The sequence below is a fragment of the Pseudophryne corroboree genome, chromosome 9 (genome assembly GCF_028390025.1).
Source record: "Pseudophryne corroboree isolate aPseCor3 chromosome 9, aPseCor3.hap2, whole genome shotgun sequence".
Taxonomy (NCBI): Eukaryota; Metazoa; Chordata; class Amphibia; order Anura; family Myobatrachidae; genus Pseudophryne; species Pseudophryne corroboree.
The window spans coordinates 172,282,235-172,294,327 of NC_086452.1; positions in this window are offsets into that span (position 1 = coordinate 172,282,235).

Here is a 12,093-nt window from a genome sequence, read left to right on the forward strand (position 1 = left end):
CTCATAGGCCGCACGGGCCCATATGTGTCAAGCGCTCGTAAGCGTGCGGCCTACGCGGAGGTCCAGAGAAAACTACGGGTGAGGCTTCGCTCTCGGCGGACCATTGTCCAATTGGAGCAGTGGTGGTCAGACCTCCACCGTCGTCAGCTGTGCTTGCTGGCACAACTGCGCCAGCAGATAACAGCCAGTAAGCAATGCATACTGTAGTATTTGTGTATACATGAGTGTTTTTGCAGTTTAATGTTGCATAATATTTGCATGCATAAATGTGTGTATGTTGTTTAGCCTGCATATATTGAGAATGTATGTTGGTATATGCACTTTTTTGTTTGGATGTTTGTTCTGAATATATAGAGTATGTGTGAGTTGTGTGTTGAGTAAAGTACAAACATTAGCATAGCAGTAAGAATTGTGTGTTTATTTGTAGCATCATTTTTTTTTTTTTTCTTATTTTAAATGTAGGTTTCATGTTGATTATTGAGTAGGGTTTTTTGCTGTGGTCCGGACCAGAGTGTCTGGTTACCATGGAGATTATATGAACACTTCGGTGTTCTAACGTGTTTTGGTTGCCGCCGGAGCCCGTCCAGTGTCATAGATATTGTGTATGGAACGCATAGCGGCATTATGTAACTTCCTGGTGCGCTACCCGGAAGTCACAAACGGTCTCGGCGCCACCCAGCTCACATTCACGGGATTAGTGGGGACTTGTGGAAAATGAATATGTTTGTGTATTTAAGGTATGTACTGTTGTAGAGATGAGCGCCTGAAATTTTTTCGGGTTTTGTGTTTTGGTTTTGGGTTCGGTTCCGCGGCCGTGTTTTGGGTTCGACCGCGTTTTGGCAAAACCTCACCGAATTTTTTTTGTCGGATTCGGGTGTGTTTTGGATTCGGGTGTTTTTTTCAAAAAACACTAAAAAACAGCTTAAATCATAGAATTTGGGGGTCATTTTGATCCCAAAGTATTATTAACCTCAAAAACCATAATTTACACTCATTTTCAGTCTATTCTGAATACCTCACACCTCACAATATTATTTTTAGTCCTAAAATTTGCACCGAGGTCGCTGTGTGAGTAAGATAAGCGACCCTAGTGGCCGACACAAACACCAGGCCCATCTAGGAGTGGCACTGCAGTGTCACGCAGGATGTCCCTTCCAAAAAACCCTCCCCAAACAGCACATGACGCAAAGAAAAAAAGAGGCGCAATGAGGTAGCTGTGTGAGTAAGATTAGCGACCCTAGTGGCCGACACAAACACCGGGCCCATCTAGGAGTGGCACTGCAGTGTCACGCAGGATGGCCCTTCCAAAAAACCCTCCCCAAACAGCACATGACGCAAAGAAAAAAAGAGGCGCAATGAGGTAGCTGTGTGAGTAAGATTAGCGACCCTAGTGGCCGACACAAACACCGGGCCCATCTAGGAGTGGCACTGCAGTGTCACGCAGGATGGCCCTTCCAAAAAACCCTCCCCAAACAGCACATGACGCAAAGAAAAAAAGAGGCGCAATGAGGTAGCTGTGTGAGTAAGATTAGCGACCCTAGTGGCCGACACAAACACCGGGCCCATCTAGGAGTGGCACTGCAGTGTCACGCAGGATGTCCCTTCCAAAAAACCCTCCCCAAACAGCACATGACGCAAAGAAAAAAAGAGGCGCAATGAGGTAGCTGTGTGAGTAAGATTAGCGACCCTAGTGGCCGACACAAACACCGGGCCCATCTAGGAGTGGCACTGCAGTGTCACGCAGGATGTCCCTTCCAAAAAACCCTCCCCAAACAGCACATGACGCAAAGAAAAAAAGAGGCGCAATGAGGTAGCTGACTGTGTGAGTAAGATTAGCGACCCTAGTGGCCGACACAAACACCGGGCCCATCTAGGAGTGGTACTGCAGTGTCACGCAGGATGTCCCTTCCAAAAAAACCCTCCCCAATCAGCACATGATGCAAAGAAAAAGAAAAGAAAAAAGAGGTGCAAGATGGAATTGTCCTTGGGCCCTCCCACCCACCCTTATGTTGTATAAACAAAACAGGACATGCACACTTTAACCAACCCATCATTTCAGTGACAGGGTCTGCCACACGACTGTGACTGATATGACGGGTTGGTTTGGACCCCCCCCAAAAAAGAAGCAATTAATCTCTCCTTGCACAAACTGGCTCTACAGAGGCAAGATGTCCACCTCATCTTCACCCTCCGATATATCACCGTGTACATCCCCCTCCTCACAGATTATCAATTCGTCCCCACTGGAATCCACCATCTCAGCTCCCTGTGTACTTTGTGGAGGCAATTGCTGCTGGTCAATGTCTCCGCGGAGGAATTGATTATAATTCATTTTAATGAACATCATCTTCTCCACATTTTCTGGATGTAACCTCGTACGCCGATTGCTGACAAGGTGAGCGGCGGCACTAAACACTCTTTCGGAGTACACACTTGTGGGAGGGCAACTTAGGTAGAATAAAGCCAGTTTGTGCAAGGGCCTCCAAATTGCCTCTTTTTCCTGCCAGTATAAGTACGGACTGTGTGACGTGCCTACTTGGATGCGGTCACTCATATAATCCTCCACCATTCTATCAATGTTGAGAGAATCATATGCAGTGACAGTAGACGACATGTCCGTAATCGTTGTCAGGTCCTTCAGTCCGGACCAGATGTCAGCATCAGCAGTCGCTCCAGACTGCCCTGCATCACCGCCAGCGGGTGGGCTCGGAATTCTGAGCCTTTTCCTCGCACCCCCAGTTGCGGGAGAATGTGAAGGAGGAGATGTTGACAGGTCGCGTTCCGCTTGACTTGACAATTTTGTCACCAGCAGGTCTTTCAACCCCAGCAGACCTGTGTCTGCCGGAAAGAGAGATCCAAGGTAGGCTTTAAATCTAGGATCGAGCACGGTGGCCAAAATGTAGTGCTCTGATTTCAACAGATTGACCACCCGTGAATCCTTGTTAAGCGAATTAAGGGCTGCATCCACAAGTCCCACATGCCTAGCGGAATCGCTCCCTTTTAGCTCCTTCTTCAATGCCTCCAGCTTCTTCTGCAAAAGCCTGATGAGGGGAATGACCTGACTCAGGCTGGCAGTGTCTGAACTGACTTCACGTGTGGCAAGTTCAAAGGGCATCAGAACCTTGCACAACGTTGAAATCATTCTCCACTGCACTTGAGACAGGTGCATTCCACCTACTATATCGTGCTCAATTGTATAGGCTTGAATGGCCTTTTGCTGCTCCTCCAACCTCTGAAGCATATAGAGGGTTGAATTCCACCTCGTTACCACTTCTTGCTTCAGATGATGGCAGGGCAGGTTCAGTAGTTTTTGGTGGTGCTCCAGTTTTCTGTACGTGGTGCCTGTACGCCGAAAGTGTCCCGCAATTCTTCTGGCCACCGACAGCATCTCTTGCACGCCCCTGTCGTTTTTTAAAAAATTCTGCACCACCAAATTCAAGGTATGTGCAAAACATGGGACGTGCTGGAATTGGCCCAGATTTAATGCACACACAATATTGCTGGCGTTGTCCGATGCCACAAATCCACAGGAGAGTCCAATTGGGGTAAGCCATTCCGCGATGATCTTCCTCAGTTGCCGTAAGAGGTTTTCAGCTGTGTGCGTATTCTGGAAAGCGGTGATACAAAGCGTAGCCTGCCTAGGAAAGAGTTGGCGTTTGCGAGATGCTGCTACTGGTGCCGCCGCTGCTGTTCTTGCGGCGGGAGTCCATACATCTACCCAGTGGGCTGTCACAGTCATATAGTCCTGACCCTGCCCTGCTCCACTTGTCCACATGTCCGTGGTTAAGTGGACATTGGGTACAGCTGCATTTTTTAGGACACTGGTGACTCTTTTTCTGAGGTCTGTGTACATTTTCGGTATCGCCTGCCTAGAGAAATGGAACCTAGATGGTATTTGGTACCGGGGACACAGTACCTCCAACAAGTCTCTAGTTGGCTCTGCAGTAATGATGGATACCGGAACCACGTTTCTCACCACCCAGGATGCCAAGGCCTCAGTTATCCGCTTTGCAGTAGGATGACTGCTGTGATATTTCATCTTCCTCGCAAAGGACTGTTGAACAGTCAATTGCTTACTGGAAGTAGTACAAGTGGGCTTACGACTTCCCCTCTGGGATGACCATCGACTCCCAGCGGCAACAACAGCAGCGCCAGCAGCAGTAAGCGTTACACGCAAGGATGCATCGGAGGAATCCCAGGCAGGAGAGGACTCGTCAGAATTGCCAGTGACATGGCCTGCAGGACTATTGGCATTCCTGGGGAAGGAGGAAATTGACACTGAGGGAGTTGGTGGGGTGGTTTGCGTGAGCTTGGTTACAAGAGGAAGGGATTTACTGGTCAGTGGACTGCTTCCGCTGTCACCCAAAGTTTTTGAACTTGTCACTGACTTATTATGAATGCGCTGCAGGTGACGTATAAGGGAGGATGTTCCGAGGTGGTTAACGTCCTTACCCCTACTTATTACAGCTTGACAAAGGGAACACACGGCTTGACACCTGTTGTCCGCATTTCTGGTGAAATACCTCCACACCGAAGAGCTGATTTTTTTGGTATTTTCACCTGGCATGTCAACGGCCATATTCCTCCCACGGACAACAGGTGTCTCCCCGGGTGCCTGACTTAAACAAACCACCTCACCATCAGAATCCTCCTGGTCAATTTCCTCCCCAGCGCCAGCAACACCCATATCCTCCTCATCCTGGTGTACTTCAACACTGACATCTTCAATCTGACTATCAGGAACTGGACTGCGGGTGCTCCTTCCAGCACTTGCAGGGGGCGTGCAAATGGTGGAAGGCGCATGCTCTTCACGTCCAGTGTTGGGAAGGTCAGGCATCGCAACCGACACAATTGGACTCTCCTTGTGGATTTGGGATTTCAAAGAACGCACAGTTCTTTGCGGTGCTTTGCCTTTTGCCAGCTTGAGTCTTTTCAGTTTTCTAGCGAGAGGCTGAGTGCTTCCATCCTCATGTGAAGCTGAACCACTAGCCATGAACATAGGCCAGGGCCTCAGCCGTTCCTTGCCACTCCGTGTGGTAAATGGCATATTGGCAAGTTTACGCTTCTCCTCCGACAATTTTATTTTAGGTTTTGGAGTCCTTTTTTTACTGATATTTGGTGTTTTGGTTTTGACATGCTCTGTACTATGCCATTGGGCATCGGCCTTGGCAGACGACGTTGCTGGCATTTCATCGTCTCGGCCATGACTAGTGGCAGCAGCTTCAGCACGAGGTGGAAGTGGATCTTGATCTTTCCCTAATTTTGGAACCTCAACATTTTTGTTCTCCATATTTTAATAGGCACAACTAAAAGGCACCTCAGGTAAACAATGGAGATGGATGGATTGGATACTAGTATACAATTATGGATGGGCTGCCGAGTGCCGACACAGAGGTAGCCACAGCCGTGAACTACCGCACTGTACTGTGTCTGCTGCTAATATATAGACTGGTTGATAAAGAGATAGTATACTCGTAACTAGTATGTATGTATAAAGAAAGAAAAAAAAAACACGGTTAGGTGGTATATACAATTATGGACGGGCTGCCGAGTGCCGACACAGAGGTAGCCACAGCCGTGAACTACCGCACTGTACTGTGTCTGCTGCTAATATATAGACTGGTTGATAAAGAGATAGTATACTCGTAACTAGTATGTATGTATAAAGAAAGAAAAAAAAAACCACGGTTAGGTGGTATATACAATTATGGACGGGCTGCCGAGTGCCGACACAGAGGTAGCCACAGCCGTGAACTACCGCACTGTACTGTGTCTGCTGCTAATATATAGACTGGTTGATAAAGAGATAGTATACTCGTAACTAGTATGTATGTATAAAGAAAGAAAAAAAAACCACGGTTAGGTGGTATATACAATTATGGACGGGCTGCCGAGTGCCGACACAGAGGTAGCCACAGCCGTGAACTACCGCACTGTACTGTGTCTGCTGCTAATATATAGACTGGTTGATAAAGAGATAGTATACTCGTAACTAGTATGTATGTATAAAGAAAGAAAAAAAAACCACGGTTAGGTGGTATATACAATTATGGACGGGCTGCCGAGTGCCGACACAGAGGTAGCCACAGCCGTGAACTACCGCACTGTACTGTGTCTGCTGCTAATATATAGACTGGTTGATAAAGAGATAGTATACTCGTAACTAGTATGTATGTATAAAGAAAGAAAAAAAAACCACGGTTAGGTGGTATATACAATTATGGACGGGCTGCCGAGTGCCGACACAGAGGTAGCCACAGCCGTGAACTACCGCACTGTACTGTGTCTGCTGCTAATATATAGACTGGTTGATAAAGAGATAGTATACTCGTAACTAGTATGTATGTATAAAGAAAGAAAAAAAAAACACGGTTAGGTGGTATATACAATTATGGACGGGCTGCCGAGTGCCGACACAGAGGTAGCCACAGCCGTGAACTACCGCACTGTACTGTGTCTGCTGCTAATATATAGACTGGTTGATAAAGAGATAGTATACTCGTAACTAGTATGTATGTATAAAGAAAGAAAAAAAAACCACGGTTAGGTGGTATATACAATTATGGACGGGCTGCCGAGTGCCGACACAGAGGTAGCCACAGCCGTGAACTACCGCACTGTACTGTGTCTGCTGCTAATATATAGACTGGTTGATAAAGAGATAGTATACTCGTAACTAGTATGTATGTATAAAGAAAGAAAAAAAAACCACGGTTAGGTGGTATATACAATTATGGACGGGCTGCCGAGTGCCGACACAGAGGTAGCCACAGCCGTGAACTACCGCACTGTACTGTGTCTGCTGCTAATATATAGACTGGTTGATAAAGAGATAGTATACTCGTAACTAGTATGTATGTATAAAGAAAGAAAAAAAAACCACGGTTAGGTGGTATATACAATTATGGACGGGCTGCCGAGTGCCGACACAGAGGTAGCCACAGCCGTGAACTACCGCACTGTACTGTGTCTGCTGCTAATATAGACTGGTTGATAAAGAGATAGTATACTACTAATATTATATACTGGTGGTCAGGTCACTGGTCACTAGTCACACTGGCAGTGGCACTCCTGCAGCAAAAGTGTGCACTGTTTAATTTTAATATAATATTATGTACTCCTGGCTCCTGCTATAACCTATAACTGGCACTGCAGTAGTGCTCCCCAGTCTCCCCCACAATTATAAGCTGTGTGAGCTGAGCAGTCAGACAGATATATAATATATATATAGATGATGCAGCACACTGGCCTGAGCCTGAGCAGTGCACACAGATATGGTATGTGACTGACTGAGTCACTGTGTGTATCGCTTTTTTCAGGCAGAGAACGGATATATTAAATAAACTGCACTGTGTGTCTGGTGGTCACTCACTATATAATATATTATGTACTCCTGGCTCCTGCTATAACCTATAACTGGCACTGCAGTAGTGCTCCCCAGTCTCCCCCACAATTATAAGCTGTGTGAGCTGAGCAGTCAGACAGATATATATAATATTATATATAGATAATAGATGATGCAGCACACTGGCCTGAGCCTGAGCAGTGCACACAGATATGGTATGTGACTGAGTCACTGTGTGCTGTGTATCGCTTTTTTCAGGCAGAGAACGGATTATAAATAAAAGTGGTGGTCACTGGTCACTATCAGCAAAACTCTGCACTGTACACTACTGAGTACTCCTAATGCTCCCCAAAATTAGTAAATCAAGTGTCTCTCTAATCTATTCTAATTCTAAACGGAGAGGACGCCAGCCACGTCCTCTCCCTATCAATCTCAATGCACGTGTGAAAATGGCGGCGACGCGGGCTCCTTATATAGAATCCGAGTCTCGCGATAGAATCCGAGCCTCGCGAGAATCCGACAGCGTCATGATGACGTTCGGGCGCGCTCGGGTTAACCGAGCAAGGCGGGAAGATCCGAGTCGCTCGGACCCGTGAAAAAAAACTAGAGATGAGCGCCTGAAATTTTTCGGGTTTTGTGTTTTGGTTTTGGGTTCGGTTCCGCGGCCGTGTTTTGGGTTCGAACGCGTTTTGGCAAAACCTCACCGAATTTTTTTTGTCGGATTCGGGTGTGTTTTGGATTCGGGTGTTTTTTTCCAAAAACACTAAAAACAGCTTAAATCATAGAATTTGGGGGTCATTTTGATCCCAAAGTATTATTAACCTCAAAAACCATAATTTACACTCATTTTCAGTCTATTCTGAATACCTCACACCTCACAATATTATTTTTAGTCCTAAAATTTGCACCGAGGTCGCTGTGTGAGTAAGATAAGCGACCCTAGTGGCCGACACAAACACCGGGCCCATCTAGGAGTGGCACTGCAGTGTCACGCAGGATGTCCCTTCCAAAAAACCCTCCCCAAACAGCACATGACGCAAAGAAAAAAAGAGGCGCAATGAGGTAGCTGTGTGAGTAAGATTAGCGACCCTAGTGGCCGACACAAACACCGGGCCCATCTAGGAGTGGCACTGCAGTGTCAGGCAGGATGGCCCTTCAAAAAAATACTCCCCAAACAGCACATGACGCAAAGAAAAATGAAAGAAAAAAGAGGAAGGTCAGGCATCGCAACCGACACAATTGGACTCTCCTTGGGGATTTGTGATTTCGAAGAACGCACAGTTCTTTGCTGTGCTTTTGCCAGCTTAAGTCTTTTCTTTTTTCTAGCGAGAGGATGAGTGCTTCCATCCTCATGTGAAGCTGAACCACTAGCCATGAACATAGGCCAGGGCCTCAGCCGTTCCTTGCCACTTCGTGTGGTAAATGGCATATTGGCAAGTTTACGCTTCTCCTCCGACAATTTTATTTTAGGTTTTGGAGTCCTTTTTTTACTGATATTTGGTGTTTTGGTTTTGACATGCTCTGTACTATGCCATTGGGCATCGGCCTTGGCAGACGACGTTGCTGGCATTTCATCGTCTCGGCCATGACTAGTGGCAGCAGCTTCAGCACGAGGTGGAAGTGGATCTTGATCTTTCCCTAATTTTGGAACCTCAACATTTTTGTTCTCCATATTTTAATAGGCACAACTAAAAGGCACCTCAGGTAAACAATGGAGATGGATGGATTGGATACTAGTATACAATTATGGACGGGCTGCCGAGTGCCGACACAGAGGTAGCCACAGCCGTGAACTACCGCACTGTACTGTGTCTGCTGCTAATATATAGACTGGTTGATAAAGAGATAGTATACTCGTAACTAGTATGTATGTATAAAGAAAGAAAAAAAACCACGGTTAGGTGGTATATACAATTATGGACGGGCTGCCGAGTGCCGACACAGAGGTAGCCACAGCCGTGAACTACCGCACTGTACTGTGTCTGCTGCTAATATATAGACTGGTTGATAAAGAGATAGTATACTCGTAACTAGTATGTATGTATAAAGAAAGAAAAAAAAACCACGGTTAGGTGGTATATACAATTATGGACGGGCTGCCGAGTGCCGACACAGAGGTAGCCACAGCCGTGAACTACCGCACTGTACTGTGTCTGCTGCTAATATATAGACTGGTTGATAAAGAGATAGTATACTCGTAACTAGTATGTATGTATAAAGAAAGAAAAAAAAACCACGGTTAGGTGGTATATACAATTATGGACGGGCTGCCGAGTGCCGACACAGAGGTAGCCACAGCCGTGAACTACCGCACTGTACTGTGTCTGCTGCTAATATATAGACTGGTTGATAAAGAGATAGTATACTACTAATATTATATACTGGTGGTCAGGTCACTGGTCACTAGTCACACTGGCAGTGGCACTCCTGCAGCAAAAGTGTGCACTGTTTAATTTTAATATAATATTATGTACTCCTGGCTCCTGCTATAACCTATAACTGGCACTGCAGTAGTGCTCCCCAGTCTCCCCCACAATTATAAGCTGTGTGAGCTGAGCAGTCAGACAGATATATAATATATATAGATGATGCTGCACACTGGCCTGAGCCTGAGCAGTGCACACAGATATGGTATGTGACTGAGTCACTGTGTGCTGTGTATCGCTTTTTTCAGGCAGAGAACGGATTATAAATAAAAGTGGTGGTCACTGGTCACTATCAGCAAAACTCTGCACTGTACACTACTGAGTACTCCTAATGCTCCCCAAAATTAGTAAATCAAGTGTCTCTCTAATCTATTCTAATTCTAAACGGAGAGGACGCCAGCCACGTCCTCTCCCTATCAATCTCAATGCACGTGTGAAAATGGCGGCGACGTGCGGCTCCTTATATAGAATCCGAGTCTCGCGATAGAATCCGAGCCTCGCGAGAATCCGACAGCGTCATGATGACGTTCGGGCGCGCTCGGGTTAACCGAGCAAGGCGGGAAGATCCGAGTCGCTCGGACCCGTGAAAAAAAACATGAAGTTCTGGCGGGTTCGGATTCAGAGAAACCGAACCCGCTCATCTCTAAAAAAAACATGAAGTTCTGGCGGGTTCGGATTCAGAGAAACCGAACCCGCTCATCTCTATACTGTTGTGGGTTCACTGTGAGTTCTTGATAAAGGTGGAGACACCGAAACGTTGAACAGAGCCTGACTTTGCAGTCGTGTGATTTCTTGTATACAGACCAGTGAGTGCCGCCTACAAACCATGGATATATCAAGGGTGAGTTTTCTCCCGGGAGGAGGGCACCGTAGCAAGTAATATTGTACAGTGGGAGTGCCGGCTCATTTTGTATTGTGAATATGTCTCCCATGTTGTGACGGCATGGCACCCAGATAAATGTATTAATCTTACCTTTTTCTACTGCACAAACAGTGGTTCAGTGACCCTTTTAGCTCAGGATTAACCCCCTGTGTTATCTCGTGTATTGCACCCACATCTGTTTGACCAATGACTTCAATATATTGGTTAAAGCAAGAGCTAGAGATGTGCGGCTGGCACTTTTCGTGTTTTGTGTTTTGGTTTTGGTTCTAATTCCATTTTCGTGTTTTGGTTTTGGCTTGGTTTTGCCAAAACCACCCTTTCGTGTTTTGGTTTTGGATCTGGATGATTTTTGGGGGGAAAAACCATAAAAACCGCTAAAATCACAGAATTTGGGGGTAATTTTGCTCCTACCGTATCAATTCCACTAATTTTCAGTCTATTCTGAACACCTCACAATATTGTTTTTAGGCCTAAAAGTTGCACCGAGGTGACTGTATTACAGCTAAGCGACACAAGTCTGTGGCACAAACACCTGGCCCATCTAGGAGTGGCACTGCAGTTACAGACAGGATGGCATTTAAAAAACTAGTCCCCAAACAGCACATGATGCAAAGAAGAAAAAGAGGTGCAATTAGGTAGCTGGATGGCCAAGTTAAACGACACAAGTGTGCGGCACAAACACCTGGCCCCAGAGCCGGCCCTAACCAATATGATGCTCTAGGCAAGATTTTGGCTGGTGCCCCCTAGCACCACCGCTAGTTCTGTAGGAGATGCCTGGCATGAGTCAGCTGGCAGCTCTGCTAACGTCGGGCGCCTTTTGTTTATGAAATTGCATCTTATTTGCACTGCTATGTGGCTAGGATGCACAAGCAGCTTCTGCTGATTAAAATGATATGCAGCATGCCTATATTCTGTGTATGACTGTGGCTGTATCTGCATACGAAATGCTACATTACAGTGATTTCCAGGAATACACACAATGTAGCATTTCATATGCAGATACAGCCTCAGTCACACACAGAAAATATGGGTGTAGTATGGTATGCCGGCGGCCGGGCTCCCGGCAACCAGCATTCCGGCGCCGGGAGCCCGACCGCCGGCATACCGACAGTGTGGCGAGTGTAAAGGAGCCCCTTGCAAGCTCGCTGCGCTCGCCACGCTGCGCTCGCCACGCTGCGAGCACGGTGGCGCGCTACGCACGCCGCGCTATTTTATTCTCCCTCCAGGGGGGTCGTGGACCCCCATGAGGGAGAATAGCTGTCGGCAGTGCTTAAAGTGGTCCTAGAGAGGTGGTGGAACTCACTCCCGTCCCCACGGTGCCCATCCAACAAAGGTATTGCGCGCGCCGCAAAAAAGGGCGTGGTCTAAAAAAGGGGCATGTTACACAATAGTAATAATGCCCACAGTAGTAGCACCCCATAATACACATAATGCCCACA